General features: G+C 37.1%; 1 protein-coding gene across 2 annotated transcripts in view; it reads left to right on the top strand.

Moving 5' to 3' along the window:
* The window catches only part of NFIA (nuclear factor I/A), a 505,904-nt gene that overhangs the window by 446,310 nt on the left and 45,294 nt on the right, over window positions 1-14,300 (top strand). The window lies entirely within an intron of this gene.

Below are 14,300 nucleotides of genomic sequence, written 5' to 3'. Positions count from 1 at the left end.
GGTTCAAACCCACTAGCCACTCCTTGGAAACTCTATACAGGGTTGCTATGAGTCAGAACTGACTCAATGGTACTTAACAACAACAACAATAGCCCATCATAAGGACACTTTACTCTGAATGAGATGGGGTGCAGAGGAGGGACACTAATAGGTCTTACCAGAAACACTCTGAAGCTATGTTGAAAATAGATTTTAGAAGCATAAAGGAAAAGAGGTACCTAGTTAAGGGACTATTTTTTATCAGTAAATATAACTAATGTCTTCTATGTGCCAGCCACTGCTCCAGGCTCAAAAGACAACAAAACTAATCAAACAGCAAACAAACAAAAAAACACAGAACCCCTGCCCACACAAGTTTGCCTTCTAGTATAGATGATATGACTAAATTATTAACTAAGGAACCAGGACACACAAATAGAGAAAACTAAAGCAGGGAAGGGAGGCTATGAAATGATCCAGGCAGAAGATCCTAATGACTCCACCGATGAGTAGCCAATTGAGGTGGGGAGAATTTGTCAGGATCCTGGTATATTTGAAATAAATTTCTGACAGATGAGAATTGGCTCAGAGAGAAATAAACAACGAGTCTTGAGTTTTAGCCTGAATAACCCAAAGGGTGGAGTTGTCATAAACTCAGATGGGAAGACATCAGGAGAAACAGATGTGGGATGATAGAAGAGGAGAAGTTTGATCTGACCAAGTTATGTTTGAGATGTATATTCAACATCTTAACTGCTGAGACTAACCACAGTAGCATCCTACCTACTGTGGCTCATTGGAATGACCATAGTTTTTCCACATGTGTCATAGCATCTAATCAAGGAAGGGCTCCTTTTCATCCAGGAAAAGAATGAATAAATATTCATAGGAATCCTGAGCACAACACTGTAGGATAGAAGAAATTGTTCATTATGTTTGGGCCTACTTGTATATGATAATTCAAAATGACTTTTCTAGAAAAAAAAAGATTGGCACCGTAGCCTAGAATTACAATGTAAAGGAATTTTTTTAAATTATGATTGTAGCTAAAACATGCATATTTTTCTTTTAATTAGGAACACAGAAACAGTTTAAAAATGTATAAATACTTAGAAACATCTTTGCACATGCCTTCTTAGTTAGGAGCTTTTGAGATTTTAAAACTAGAATTCTATTTAAAATAGAACATAAAAGACAAATCATACATATATTCATTATTAGAATGGACGTGGATCTGTTAGCTGAGAGTCATGGTGTGGTGCTCTGGGATAATGCATTGGACTGCAAGGTTGGTTTGAAATGCAAGGTCAGCAGTTCAAATTCACCAGCCACTTCTCAGTAACCTTAGGAAAATTTCTATTAACATATATTTAATGGGTTTTTTGGTTAGCAAAGCCCTTTACACATATACCTCATTCCATCTTCCTAACAATGTTCTACCGCTATTCATTAGGCTCTCAGTGGCTAATTTTTCAGAAGTAGCCCACCTCTTCCATATTCAGTCTTAACATGGAATCTCAGTTGAAACCTCTCCACCGTGCGTGATCTTGCTGGTGTTTGAAATACTGATAGCACAGGCCCAGCATCACAATGACATACAAACCACCACAGTACAACAAACTAACAGACAAGTGATAGGAAATAGACCAAGAGGCCATCGTTCAAATAGAAAAAGGGGATACCGATTGATTTAAAATCAGAAAAGGTGTGCGTCAAGATTGTATCATTTTACCATACTGCTCTGGTAGCATAGTAGTTACGAATCGGGCTACGAACCTTAAGGTCAGCGGTTCGAAACTACCAGCCGCTCCGCGGGAGAAAGATGAGGCTTTCTACTCCCGTAAAGATTTACACCCTGGGAAACCCTGTACAGGGTCGCTATGGGTCGGAACCGACTCGACGGCACTTAACAACAACAACAACATTCAACCTATATGTTGAGCAAATAATCTTGAGAAGCTGGACTATACGAAAGAGAATATGACATCAGGATTGGAGGAAAACTCATTTACAACTTGCTATATGGAGTGTGGCTCTGTGGGTTAATGCGCTAGATTGCAAGTTCAGTGGTTCAAGCTCACCAGCCACTCCTTGGAAACCCTATATAGTGTCCTATGGATTGAAACCGACTCTATGGCATTTAACTGCAACAACAACAATATGGATTCCTGGTGTGGTGCTGTGGACCACTGGACCACAAGGTCGGTGGTTTAAATTCACTAAGTAACCGCTCCTCAGAAACCCTATGCAGTCACTATGAGTCAGAACCAACTCAATGGCACGTAACAACAATATATGTGGATGACACAACCTTACTTGGTGAAAATGAAGAAGACTTGTAGCATTTACCTCCTTCAGTATGAATTATACCTCAATGTAAATAAAACAAAAATCTTCCCAACTGGACCAATAAACATTATGATAGATAAACAGAGAAAAGATTGAACTTGTCAAGGATTTAATTTAATTTGGATCTACAATCAAAGCTCATTGAAGCAGCAAATTGGGCAAATCTACTTCGAAAGATTGCTGTAAAGTGTTAAAGAGCAAAGATGTCATTTTGAGGACTAGGGTGCAACTGACTAGGGTGATCCATGCCAGGGTATTTTCAATGGCCTCATTTGTATATAAAATGGACAATGAATCAGGTAGATTGGAGAAGAATTGATACTTTTGAATTTTGGTGTTGGCAAAGAATATTATACCATGGAATGCCAGAGGAACAACCAAATCTCTTTTGGAAGAAGTATGACCAATTGCTCCTTGGAATCCAAGATGGCTAGACTTTGCTTTCATACTGTGGATGGACATGTTGTCAAGAAGGACCAGTACCTAGAAAAGGACATCATGGTTGGTAAAGTGGAGGGTCAGCAAAAAAGAGGAAGACTATCAACGAAATGGATCGGCACAATGGTTGCAACAATGGATTCAAACATTACAACTGTGAGGATGGTGCGGGACCAGACCATCATTCTTTCATTCTGTTGGCATAGGGTTACTGTGAGTTGGAACCAACTCACTGGTAATTAGCTCCCTGTTTTGTGAAGCTAAATTTGATAGATGTTGTTGTTTGTTACGTGCCATCAAGTTGATTCCAATTCATAGGGACCCTGGATTTCTGAAGAGCAGCAGGTTGGTTAGAGTAGCCAACCTAGGGGTTAGCAGTCCAGTGCGTATCCTACAGCAGATTTTACAGATGAGGAAACTAAAATTACAAAGTGGAAGCTACCGTCCCAAGATTCCCATAGAGTAGCTTAATGAAAACTCAAACAAAGACCTTCCCATGTTCTTTTTCCTCATCTTGTAACTGAACAAACTAGCAGTAGGTCATGATTTCTGGGTACTGGGGTGTCCACACTGCCTCCTCATGTCTGAAATTAATGAAAGTATTGAGCTTTTACTAATGTCATATACTTTTCCCACTGTTTCATATGGACTATGTTATTCAGTTTCACAATAATCCTATGAAATACTTTTTTAACCCTAATTTTACACATGAGAATTTTATAGGTAGAGTAATGAGATCACATTTTTGAAGTCTCTCAGCAAGGTATCACAGAGTCATGATTCACACCTAGATCCTTTGAACCTAGAGTACACAACCTTGGTCAGAGCATCCAATGGGTATCTGCTTTAGGTGAGAATGTTCATTTCTTTGTACTGACAAATGTGAAAGAAGTTGTTGATAGTCACTTATATTTTAGTATGAATTGCCTTCTCTTACTGAGGCCTTATTTGTAGAGGAAAGGGAGTGAGCAGAAGATTTGGGAAGAGAAAATAACAGCAACAGGCACAAATTAGGGGATGTTGATGGAGGCAAATTTCCTTTACTCCTCATGGCTTTTCAGAGGTAGCACTGCTGATGAATGCCCAGGAAAATTACTTTCTGAGTAATCACAAATTAATGACAGTTCTCATTTATAGCAATTATATATTTTAAGTATATAACACATTGTTTTAATCAGTAATTGAATTTATAGTAATTAAGTAAATAATATGTGATTGTTACACAATTTTTAGATGACCTAAGGACTCTGTTTTCTGTTTCAAATAAGTAGTAATGAAAAGAAGCAATAAAATAAAAATAAGTTTGTGGCCTCCTTTTATAAAACACTTTCATTCCTGACATCTAGACACTATTCTATTTTTTTTTGTTTGTTTGTTTGTTTTTTCACTTTTAAAATTTACATTTAGTAAAACTCATTCTTCAGGGCTCAGTTCTGAGATTTTACACATCATAGTTTCTTCTAGGAATCCTGGTGTGACACTGTAGGCTAAGCATTGAACTGCAATCTGCAAGATTAGCAGTTCCAATCAATCAGCTGCTTCCATACAATACTTAACAACAAGTTTCTTGTAGCTACCAGCAGAGACAGGATGCAGAATAATCCAAAAGACCTCCCCTGTTGTTTTTACCTATACTTAAGTTATATTGGAGTCCTGGTGTGGCACTGTGGGTTAATGTGCCAGACTGCAAAGCCATTTGAACTGCAAGGTCGGTGGTTCAAGCTCACCAGCTGCTCCTCAGAAACCCTATACAGGGTTGCTATGGGTTGGCACTGACTCGATGGCACTTAACACCAACAACAAGTTAATAGTGCTTAAGTCTAATTTCAGATAACTTATTTTACTTGCATCTCTCTATTTCTATTTTGAGTTTAATTCTTCTACCAGCACTGCTGCTATCTGTATTATATTTTAATTTTTCAGATTCTTGTGAGTTAGGGTATCATGGAAGAGACCCTACTATGCACAGTATTTTTGTCTATAATAATAGTTTCCGTTCCTATTAAAAGGGAAGAAAAGATTATTCAATAAAGAGTGTTGGGACAACTGAGTATCAATCTGGAAAAAATAAAATGTCTTACTCCAAAATAAATTCCAGCTGATGCAAAAAATTTAATATAAAACTGTGAAGCAATAAAATTTCACAAGAAAATGTAGTATATTTTGTATGTGTGTGTATATATATATATATATATAAAGATTGGAGTGAGAAAGGTCTTCAAAATGTGTGGCATACATGAAAGGAAAGACTGAGAAATTCAACTCTATAAATACCAAATTTCTACATAGAAAAAACCCCCACAACATTCTAAACAAATTCAATGGCAAAAGATGTAGTGGGAAAAATACTTGAAACACATACAACAAGAGGCTAAATTATTTAATATATAAATAGCTTCTAAAAGTCATTAAAGAAACACCAACAATCCAATAAAAAGGCAGAGGATTTAAACATAGGGCAAAGGGAACCATTTGAAATATACCTAATTCATACAGCAGAAGAGCAATGCAAATTAAAAGTGGAACAACCTTTACCTATCAAATTATCAAAGATCAGAATGTAGGTCAGTATTGGTAAGCATGTAGAAAATAGGTACTCTACTAGGTTGTTGTTAAAGTGCCATTGAGCCAGTTCTGACTCATAGAGACCCTTTGTTAGGATTTCCAATACTTTAAAAAAAAAAAAAAAATCTTTGTGGAAGCAGAAAATCTCACATTTTTCCCATGGAGCAGCTGGTGGGCTTGTGATTCACAGTCCTGTGCTTATCTGGTAGAGCCACTGCACTCTATAAATTGATTCAAATGCTTCAGAGCACAAGGAGCCCTGGTAGTGTAATGGTTAAGTGTTGAGCTCATAACTGAAAGGTCGATGGTTTGAACCCACCAACTGCTTTGTGGGACAAAGATGTGACAGTCTGTTCCCCTGAGAGATCGACAGCATCAGAGACCCTCTGGAGGACTTCTCCTCTGCTTATATAGAATCAACTCGATGGGAGGAGATTTAGTTTGGTTTTACAGAGAGTAATTTAATAATACATATATATATATTATATATATATATTACATATATATTATATATAATATATATATTATTAAATGTAGGTCATGTATCTGTATGAACATGTGAGCATAAAATATTGGCATAAAATATTCATTGAAACCTTGCTTAGGGTAAAGATTGGTAGTAATCCAAATATCCAACAATATTATCGTGTGCATTAGGAAGACATTTTCAATGAAAAGCCAGGTCTATATGAATTCATGGAATAATGTTTGAGTTATATTAAGTCATCAAAAAAAGTGCTAACAAATGTGTTTAGAATGCTATTGGGTTGTAGTAGAGGGCATACATACACATTTGATTGTATGTGGACTTTTGTATATATATCTATATAAAGTTTAAATGGAGTCAATTCGAAATCACGGTAACCACAGATGTGTCAAGGTAGCAATGTACTCCATAGCATTTTCAGTAGCTAACTTTTCAAAAGTAGATCTCCAGATCTTTTTTCCAAGATACCTCTGTGTAGATTCGAACCAGCAACCCTTTGATTAGCAGATGAGCTTGTTAACCATTAGTACTACCCAAGGACTCTGGGGAAGGATAGAAACTGGTCATAATGGTTTATTCTGGTAAGGGGAACAAGTTTGCTGGTGGCTCATATGAAAAAGAGATTGATTTTTCACATATAACCTTTGGTACTTTATCCAATGAGAATGAAAGATGAGTTTTAAATCCTCTTTTATATCAAATATCATGATTTCAAATCAAATATTTAAAGGGAGTGCTGTGACTCTATGCAATAAGCACTATACTGTGAACCACAAGGTGCCTGGTTTGAGCCTGCCAGCTGCTCCACTGGAGAAAGGGAGACTTTCCACTCCTGAAGATTTTTAAAAAACCTCTGGAACCCTATACAGAATGTCTATACATCGGAACCGACTCGACGGCACTTAACAACAATAGCAATATATTTTAAAATATTTATCCAATATATCTTAAATTCTTGTTTATATCTTAATCACTACAGTGACTAAAAACACATAACACATGTGTTGTTGTGAAGTGCTGTCGTTAGTTCTGACCCATAACAACCCTGTGTAGGGTTTCCAAGGCTGTAAATCTTTATGGGAACAGAGAGCCTGGCTCATCTTTCTCCCATGGAACCACTGTTAGTTTTGAACTGCTGACCTTGAGGTTAGCAGCCCAACTTGTAACCACTACGCTATCTGAGCGCCTTGTTGTTGTTGTTGTTGTTGTTAAGTGCCGTGGGGTTCCGACTTGTAGTCAACCCTGCACAGGGTTTCCGAGGCTATAAATCTTTACGGGAGCAGAACGCCTCATCTTTCTCCCGCGGAACTGCTGGTAGTTTCGAACTGCTGACCTTGCGGTTCACAGCCCGATTCGTAACCACTACGCTACCAGAGCTCCTGTTGTGAACTGCTATCAAATCCATTCCTACTGCTGCCAGTTCCATGTGTGTTGAGTATTTGAAAACATAGAGTTTTCAAGACTCTGATCTTTCAGAAACAGATGACCAGACCTTACTTTTGGAGGCATCTCTAGGTCAGTTTGAACTGTCAACTTGTTGGTTAGTAGTCCAACACTTGGAATCCTGGTGTGGTGCTATAGGATAAGCGCTTGACCGGAAGATTGGTTTGAACCTCCAGGTTGGCAGTTAAAACTCACCAGCTGCTCCTCAGAAACCCCATGTAGGGTCGCGATGAGTCCTATGATTCGACGGCACTTAATAACAACAAGTCCAGCACTTAACCATTTGCGCCACTCAAGGACTCCTCGCACACACGTGTTGTTAGTGCCATCAAGTTGGTTCCAACTCATAATGACCTGGTATAGGATTTCCAAGGAGCAGCTGGTGGGTTTGAACTGCCAACCTTGAAGTTAGTAGTCTAGTGCTTATCCTACAGTACCACAACAGGACCCCACACATAGAGGGGTCCACAAAACCCTTGGAAGTTTTTTAAGCTCTAGTTTTTAATTTTACTGCCCTAACCTTTGGATGCTAATAGCAAAAAGCATGATCTTTCTGGAAAAGAATAGTATTTGTCTCAGTAGCCATGATTTGATTACAAGTTCTGTTTAAGAGTCCATTGAATATAATGTACTCATACATATGTATTATCTTAAATAGTACTTTTAAATAAATACTTTTTGCAGAGTATTTCTATTTTGCATACGATCCAAGAATTTTATTTTAAATTTGCAAAGGAAAAAGAAAAATGATTATTGAACATCAGGCACTGTGATAGGAATGTCCACATGGTTGAATTGGATCATTATTATAAATAAACAAAATTGGCATTGTTCATATTCTTTTTTAAAAAAGAAGAAGAAACTGAGTCAAGTGAGGATTCAAACTCAGGTCTGTAACTCCACGGACCAGTATTTTCTATTCTATAAGGGCACATTAAAGGGAGCTTCAAAACGTCATGGAAAACTGGATTGAAAGATAGTGGAATTTTTGCACATACTATTTTCAGAGATGTAGTATTTTACCTTTTCTTTGAAAATCCAAGATAATGACCTCTTACTATTATTTCAAGTATAACAGCATCCTGGGTAAATTGGATGCAAAGCAGAGGAACAAGAACAGGAAAAAAGACATTACAAGAGTAACATTGCAAAGGAGTTACAGAAAGAACAGAATAACAGATGCTGACATTCACTGTGGTTTTCATAACCCATCCAAATCATGTATTAGCCTCCATTTTGTACTATTTCAGATGGCAGAGGTGACAGATGAGTTTTAAGACTTTTAAAAGGTAATATATGGCAGTTTAGGAAACTTGGGAAATACAGAGAAGTATAAAAAAGAAAATTACATTTCCTATAGTCATTTCCCCCTTTATTATTTTTAGTGCATGTTTTTGTGTGTATGTATGCATATGCACACATGTATAAGATGATTGTGATCATGCATAGATTTTGTCTGCTGTTTTCTTAATTAGCATTTTGCACTCCATCTAATTAAGTAAAAAAAAAAAAAATTTAGGAAATGCAGTACTTCAAAAACATTTACCTATTCCTCTGTTTTTGGGCACCAACTTTTGTCCCAGCCTATGGATTATGTCCGTCCCAGCATTTCCTTGGACATGTATTTTTTCCAACTACAATAATTTACTTAGATTAGATTGCTAGAATTTGAATGACTAGAATAAACAGTGTGAACATTCCTCTTGACACTCATTACCAAATTGCTTTTCAAAAAGGTTGTACCAATTTACACCTTTACAAATTACTTCTCAGTATGATTGTAATGCTAACCCTTGAAAGGTTTGAGTTTTTTGGTGTTTTTTTTTTTTTGGTTTTGTTTTCCTTTTTTTGAGAAATAAGTATCTTGGTGTGGCTCTGTGGGCTAATGTGCTGGAGATTCAAGTTCACTAGCTGCTCCTTGGAAACCCTATACTGGGTTGCTGTGGGTCAGAACTGACTTGACGGCACTTAACAACAAGATATCTTGAGGGGTGTTACCCCAAATCAGATTTTATCCTCTGTAGAATCTGATTGGAGCTCTGGTAGCGTAGTGGTTACAAATCGGGCTGTGAACCACAAGGTCAGCAGTTAGAAACTACCAACTGTTCCGAGGGAGAAAAGTGAGGCTTTCTGCTCCTATAAAGATTTACAGCCTCGGAAACCCTGTGCAAGGACACTATGAGTCGGAACCGACTCCACAGCACCTAACAACAACAGTATCTGATTGGATGGTTTTAGTATTTTTCCTCAATTGTTTTAATGTAAAGCACAGTGGAATCCTGGGAATCCCCAATCAAAATATCTAAATCTTTCCACAGGGATCATTCTCCCAGGACTGTTCCTATGGAAAAGGTAGTCCCGTTGTTGTTAAGTGCCATCAAGTTGGTTCCATCTCATACCGGTCCTTCATACGGTTTCTGAGGCTGTAATTTTTGCCTTTGCAGAAAGTCTCATCTTTTTCTCAAGGAGTGCCTGGTGGGCTCGAACTGCCAACCTTGTGGTTTGGAGTCCAGTACTTATTCTACAGAGCCACAAACAAAGAGATGAAACCTTAGTTAAAAGGCTAGGCCTATTGGAGTGAAGAATATTCGTTTTGTAGGACTCATTCCATACCAAGACTCAGAGAAACTTACTGTCTTTACCAAGGACTCATTTCAAGTAAACGTTTGAATTGATTCAGTCCAGGATTTCTTGGTTCTAAAGTTCATTTTCAATTGGCTACATTGCACTGCCTCAAAAATAAATTATTTGGATTCTTAAGGTTATGTTTGTGATTATTTTATCTTAAGAATCAAAACTACTAGAAAGAACTTTTAAATTATCCTTAAGCCCCTTCTTCAGAGATCATCACTTTTGTGCATATTTTTTAAGTCATGTTGTGTATGTTTTAAACATAATAGAACATGATATATAAACATGTGTGATTTTATTCATTTTATGTCATATTATAAACATAGTATTAACTTATTTTAAAACATTTGTTATAAAAATGCAAATTTTGATTCCCTATTCAGGAGATGTTGTTGTTAAGTGCCGTTGAGTCTTTTCCGATTCATAATGACCCTGCATAGGGTTTCCAAGGAGCAGCTGGTAGGTTTGAACTGCTGACCTTGTGGTTCACAGTCCAGTGCTGATACAAGTGTTAAAAACAATTGGAATATTAAGTGATGAAATGACAAGATGGTTACAAAGGACATTTGAATGAAATAATGCTAGAGATCTAGCTGCACTCAGGAAGAATTTTCTTAAGTAGAAACTAAGGCCAAAATGGCACAAGAAGCACTCAACCTTTCTTTGCATCTCCTTTAGACAACCATAGGCACATATGGTGCCAGTTACTACAGTAAAACCATTGCTGGCGAGTCAGCTGTGATTCATGGCAACCCCTTTGTGCTACATAGGGGTTTTCATTGACTGATTTTTCCAAAGTAAATCATCAGGTCTTTCTTCTGAGATGCCCCTGGGTGGACTCGAATTTTCTACCTTTTCAGTTAGTAGATGAGCGCATTAACTGTTTGTACCACCCAGGGTAGTTTAAAACATTTTTAATAGCTACAAATTATTTCTGCTTTCGGCTTATGGATGAAGCATTAACTGAAAAGTTGCTTCCAGTTTGTTGCTCCTATAAGTAATGCTGTAATGAACATCTTGGAGCATAAATCTTCATCTCCATTTTGTAGTATTTGTTGAAGATAAATTCCCAGAAGTAGTTTCCAGAGTTGCCCAGCTTTTTGATAGGTTGCAGATGCTTTTCAAGAGAGAGTGATCCAATATATTGATCTACATTTCTAGTTTTAGCAAACCCCAGCTGAATCCAGGGTTAGTCCCCTGTGGCTATTGAAGATAATAACGTTCACCTGTGCCCAGCCATATCTGTTGTTGCCTTTGATCAAGAAATCGGTTTTGTCAGCTGAATACCAACCACACAGTACACTCAAAAACGAAAGGACAGCTACAGACTTTGGCTTAACCATCAAAACTAAGTTTCAGTGAACTGAAACGAGGTGCTACTCTTACCCTTTAAAATGATGATGAAAAAGCAAGATGTAGGCAGTTTAAATAGGCTGTATTTAAGCTCACAGTAAAGTGCCCCTTACTGCACAGATATGGGTAACATAAGGCCAAAGCATCTCCAGTGTACAATATTGCTCCAATCTCCATCTCTCTGTTTGCACACTCCACTATGAATGTCTTATGCTTCCCTCTTTGCACATTTTACCCCAAATCATGATACAACTTGAGCCCACACCTCCATGTAACGATCCTCAAAATTTGTAGAAATACCAACAAAGCAAAGCCTTCTGGCTACATGGATTCAAGATTTTTGTGAACTATTGGCACTTTAGACATGTCATGCAAATTGTTACCATACATGTTAAGTAATGCTAATATATTAAAGTTAGAATTCATTAGCCTTTCAGGAAGGAAGCTTGTGGGTATGTTATTCTGTAATCATTTACTAGTGATAAGTAGGCTTTAATTTCATAGCCTGAGGATTGTGTCTTTTTCTTTTCTTCTTTTTTTTTAGAACTTGTTTATAAAGACAAAAGATTTGCCGAGATAATAGAATGAGGAAACTGCACAGATGTGATCAAAATAATGGAAATGCAGTGTAGTTACCTTCTGGATTCTAAATCTCTAGGCGAAAACTACAACATGTTTGCCATCATTGGGAATTTTTTTAATCTCTGCATTTGATCCTATACGAACAAAGCCCACATGGAATTAATAATGCTGACCTAAGCTCTGTGAATTTGTCAATACTGATAGATTTCTTTAAAGTAGAAACACTCCAGTATTCTTCAATATTTTCTTTTGTGACCTTGTAAGGAAAAATACTGGTCAAGTTCCTAAATTCAATTCAATTGTAATGAACTTCACTTACTAAATTAGCCAACATATTTTCTAATGATTTCTGTACATTCCTTCTACCTCCTCCTCCCCCCTCCCATGAAAGTTTTTCTGATGGGCTTTTTTTAATATAACAATGACAGTGTCCTTGAGGAAAGATTAGGACAACCATTGCAAATACTTAGTGTGAGAACTTTTTCTTGTATTTTTGCTTTATTGTCAGGGGTTACTGATAAATACTTCATCAAATGCGTGAACAAATACGACAGGTTGTTTTCAAGTCCACCCTGAGCTTGTTTTGCTTGTATCCAATAACTAGCACATTCCTGCAAGATAGTAGTATCAGTCCATTTTTGATTAGCTGAATTTTTAAATTGATTTTTAGAGGGAAACCCTGCCCCATGTGCATTTTGTCCCAGTTTCTGAATCTTAGGGAATGTGTGAAGATGTGAAGTGGATATTGAAAATTTGAGAAAATGAGGATAAGGTTTTATATGGAGATGTCCATTTGTGTTCATGGTGTTGAGAATGAAAATTTAGTATCTTTGTTTTTTTTGATAAACTATTTCTTCCATTTAAAAGAAAAAAAAATTTGACAGGCTTCTTCCCCTCTGTTTTCAATCATTGAAGTCCCAATCCTTAAATTTCTTATCTTCCCTTGGCCATTAGTGGTCACTGTAATTTGCAGTGCTATTTCCTGTCTTCAGTCCCTCATCAATTGTTGAATCTATTCCTCTTCTTAGGCTTGGGCTACTTCCTGTATACCCCTAGTCCATCAGAACCCTCCAACCAACTCACATTTTACAACTTGTCTCGGAAACCATCTCCTCTGTAGAGCTTTTTCCTGATACAGAAAGGAGTGTCAGTTTTCTGTCCTGTGGCACTGTGGGCTAATACGTCAAACTACAGTTATTTGAACTGCAAGGTCAGCGGTTCAAGCTCACCAGCTGCTCCTTGGAAACCCTATACAGGGTTGCTGTGGGTCAGAATCTACTAGACGGCACTTAACAACAGCAACAATCACTCCACAGTTTTATTGATAACTACTTCGGAGTAGACTCTGATCGGTAGCGACCCTGTGCACCACAGAATGAAACACTGCCTGGTTCTGTACAACCTTATAGCAATGTTCTTCTGTGACATTAAGATGATGTTCCGTAGCAATATTGCTAAATAGGTAAAGTGGCAGCTAAAGAAAGCAAAGGCTTTCCATTTCAGAATCAAATAGTCAATCATTTGATTTCTAACAGTCATGTTTGCCATAAGTACTTTTACAGTAAGATTATAGGACCAAATGCATTTGCCTTTTGACTTTATCAAAAGGTCATCTAGTATCTCTGAATCTCCTCTCCAGAATCCTAAAAATGTCCTCAGTAATTATTTCAGAAAATACTTTTCTGGATTTCATGATTTCCCAAAGCTATTCCTTCAGCATTTGATTATTGCTGTTACGAATAAGGCAAGTATTATAAATCAGAAAGATATGAATGTTACATGATAGCATAGTAAACACAGTTGTATATCGTTAATTGCCACATTACCCACTTTACTTGATTTTATACTCATGTTGAAAGCTCTTAATTATGCCTGTATAATTGATTCACTATGGTACATATATGTGGTTGTTTTAATAATAGTTTCAAATTTAGACTTTTGTTCAATGGTATAACTCCCTTATTCTGCTGTTTTGGGGGAGTTGGGAAATCACATTCAGTTATGTCATATCATGAACTACATTCTGTTATAGGTGATCACCCTGCCTGTTGTAACTAAAATAACGGAAGATGGGCCAGGATTTCTTTCTTTCTCCCTTTTCTTACTGGTTGTGTGTCCTTGATTTTCCCCTATAGAATACATTTCCCTGGGGCACTATTTGTAACGTTCAAAGATTTGGGTAATCTGAGCTTGCCAGGCTTTTTGTAGTTGTAACATCCTTTTCTCTATTTTCCTTTAAGCACAAACATACCACCACCTCTCTCACAATTGCTCTGTTTTTCAAAAACAAAAACAAAATCAACATAAACCTTGGAGTAGTTAAGCAGCCCCTGAGAACCTGAAAGGCTTATTGGAATGTTCTAAAAGCCAGGCTACAAGATTTGTCCTATGATTGAAGAAAGGAAAACATCGGATCCTTATAGCCTCTTAGAAATTTTGAGTATCTAAATTATTAGTATGCTCAGCTTTCTTT

This window comes from Chrysochloris asiatica, unplaced genomic scaffold (genome assembly GCF_000296735.1).
Source record: "Chrysochloris asiatica unplaced genomic scaffold, ChrAsi1.0 scaffold00048, whole genome shotgun sequence".
In the NCBI taxonomy this organism is placed as follows: Eukaryota; Metazoa; Chordata; class Mammalia; order Afrosoricida; family Chrysochloridae; genus Chrysochloris; species Chrysochloris asiatica.
The sequence above is the reverse complement of the archived record's forward strand: the minus strand, read 5'-3'. Positions and strand labels throughout refer to the sequence as shown.